Below are 3,510 nucleotides of genomic sequence, written 5' to 3' on the forward strand. Positions count from 1 at the left end.
GGCTTACAGATGGCCATCTTCCCGAGTCCTCACATGGACTTCCCTTCGTGCTGTGTCTGTGTCATAACCTCCTCTTCTAATGACACCAAACACAGTCATGATCTGATGTACTGGGGTTAAGGGTTCAACAGATAAATTTTGAGGGGATACAATTCCATCTCTAATAATGCCTTACTCAGCCTTGTACCCCCACCAACTGCCCACATGGCGCTTGCATAACATGTGCTTGTTGTCCCAAAGTGAAGAACTCTTTAAACACTTGAGGCCAGAAACTCTGAGAAGAGGGTGTGAATTATAATGCTGTGATAAGAGTCTGTAGAGAGCGAATTCTGACTCCTTTTTAAGGGCTGAGGTGATTTGGGAATAATTCATTCTTTGTTAGTAATTGAGACTTTAAGTTCAAACGAACTGAAGGAGAAGAGGAGGAAATGGTGCTGATGAAAGTGTCAAACGATTGAGAATTGTAGCAACATTAAGTATCCCAGGAACTTAGAAGCTGACACACCCTGGCCAGATACCTTTCCCTCCTAGGCACTGTTTTTCCTGGCTGGGCACCCAGGGATGCTCAGGAAAGCCCAGCTGCTCTTCACAGCAGAACCTCAAAGCAAATGTGGCCTCCTCACAATGCAGTGTCTTGATTAGGATCTGTTATCTTTTTGAATATTTACCCAAAGTAAAAATCATACATATATCAAAACCATAACTGCATAAGTTAGAAAGTGTAAGTCTTTTCCTTATATTATAACCTTAAATATCTATATTACAAGAAAACACAGAAAATGAATAAACTTTCAATTAGAGAAGGCAGAGGAAGAGCAACAGAGGACACCCTAAAAAAATAGGAGGAAAGAAATAGCAAATATAAAAACAGAAACTAACAAAATAGAAGACAAAGAAAATGCAAAAATAATCAATAAAACTGAAGTTATTTCTTTGTAAAGATTGCTAGCCTAAACATAGTCCTAGAAATATTAATCAAAGAAAAAGAGAAAAAGCATAAATAAAGTTTGTAATAAAAATTAAGCATAAATACAGAGGTAGCAGATTTAAAAATCGAAAATACAATGAAAAGTCTCATGCTAAGTATTCAAACCTAAATGGAGCAGACAATTAATGAGAAAAAATATAATTTATTAAGTAATATAGACTACAGTGGGTAGTCTACATAACATGCAAAACATCTATGTGTTAGTGTGTGTGTACACCTATATATAATTAATAACATACGTGTCTCAAAAAGAAACACCAGGCCCAAATAATTTTAAAGTAAGTTCTACACAAATACTTAAGAAAGACATAAGTACAATATTAAGCAAATTACCCTGTGGGAATAGAAGGGATAAACTGAATCCTGACTGTATGCCACGGATAAAAATGAATTCCAAGTGAACTAAAATCCCAATATGGCATAATGCTCAATATCCCAAGTTAACAGAAAATAAATACTATTTCATACTCATCATTTTGACAAAAACAAAAGAGGTTGATAACCAAGTGTTGACTGATAAGAGGTTTATATCCAAACTATATAAAGAACTCACAACTCAAGAGTAAAAAAATACATAACAAATAACCTTATTTAAAAATGGCAGAGGAACTGAATAGACATTCTCCCAAAGAGGACATACAGATGACCAACAGGCATGTGAAAAGATGATCGACATCACTAATCACCAGAAACATACAAATCAAAACCACAAGGTATCACTTCACATCAGTTAGAATGGCTATCATCAAAAAGATAAGAGATAACAATCGGGGGTGGGAGAAACAGGGAGATATTTGTAAAAGGGTGAAAACTCTTAGCTATAAGATAAATAATGTCTGTGGATCTAATGTAAAACATGGTAACTACAGTTGATAAGACTATATTGTGTAATTGAAATTTGGTAAGAAAGTATAACAAATGTTATTATCAAAAAAAGGTAAATAAGTGATAAATACGTGAGGTGATGGGTGTGTTAATTAACTAGATGAGAGAAGATATATATACATATATATGACTATGATGTACACTTTAAATATTTTACAAGTATTTGTCAGTTATGCCTCAAGAAAGCTGAAGTTTAAAAAAGCACCAGATGTTGTCAAGAATATGGCACAATAGGAATGCTCATATACTGCTCTTGGGAATGTCAGCTGGCGCAACCTCCTTGGAAAGTATGGAAGTTGGAATGTAAAGCGAAGTTGATAAAGAACTTCTGGAAGCTAGAACAGGAGAATCTCTGAGCGGGAGGGTGGGAGTTGGGGTGTGGGGGCAGGTCTCTCTATTCCTCAAACATGCCCTCAATCCTAAATCAGATGTAGCCTAACTCTTAGAAACACAGGAAGGCTTTTCTTCCCTAAAAAAGAAACCCCCTTTTCCACATACTCTTTTCTCTCGTTTGGGACACTGGAATGAGACTGTGATGCCCAGAGCCATGGAAGCCATCTCGTGTTCCTGAGGTGACAAGCAAGAGGACCAGAGCCATCACACTAAGGTAGCAAGAGTGGAGGGGTGGAAAGTGGCTTGGTTATTTGTTGGCAATGTTAGATAATTAAATCTATATTGCTTAATAACTGTCAGTGAGCTTTCCTGTGACCAAAAGCTTTCCTGATAGCACAGTTTGCTAGTAAAGTTAAAGAAAAGCTGAAAACCCAGAAATTTCACTCCGAGGTATTGTCGGCAGCCGTCCGTCTCGAGAGACGATGGTGTAGCTTCTTAAGAGTCTATCTGCACCACCGAGAATGGTCGTAGAGTCCGGCTCGGGAGTGACACGGTATCTGTCTCCTCCCGTGTTGAATCGACATCTTGCAATGACGCTGGAGTGTCCTCTCCAGTGAAGCTGAAGCTACAAAGCCTGGGCAGGGTGATATGGAGGGTCTGCTGTTGCCTATGCAGCAGACCCCCCCTCTCTTCGCAGCTGAAGGGTCAAAGGGAAAGACGGAGTCAATACAGCTTGGCTTCAGGTGCGCCGCAGGAGTTGCCGGTGTTGACTACAACGTCGAACCGCCTTAGGGACTCCGGCTCCGGATTTTCTGTCGGGGTTTACTCCCTTAGCCTTTCTCCTGAAGAGGTATGCCGCAAGGCAGCGGAGGTTTTTTGGAGTCAGAGTTTTCCTTCTCTGACTCCGAGGTATATGCCCTAAATAATTGTCACAAATATGCACAAGAATACACACAGACATGTGCACTGAAACACTGTCATAGTAAAAAAGCATTGAACAAACTACATATTCATCAACCATGAATATGGATAAACAATTTGAGGTTTAGTCATACAGAAATTTAAATAAACCGGAGTTACATGAATCAATAGTCTAAATCTTAAAAGAATGTTGAGCAAAACGTACAGGCTACAGAGGATTTACACAGCATGTTACATTTAGATAGAATTTCAAAACATGGAAAAGAATATATATTGTTTACGGATGAATTAACATATAATACAAACGTAAACCATGAAAGTTAAAGATCAAATTCATTGTAGTATTTGTTTCCGAGTAGGAAGGGAAAGAAATGGTTTAGTTG

This window comes from Furipterus horrens, unplaced genomic scaffold (genome assembly GCF_987537825.1).
Source record: "Furipterus horrens unplaced genomic scaffold, mFurHor1.1.pri manual_scaffold_6, whole genome shotgun sequence".
NCBI lineage: Eukaryota > Metazoa > Chordata > Mammalia > Chiroptera > Furipteridae > Furipterus > Furipterus horrens.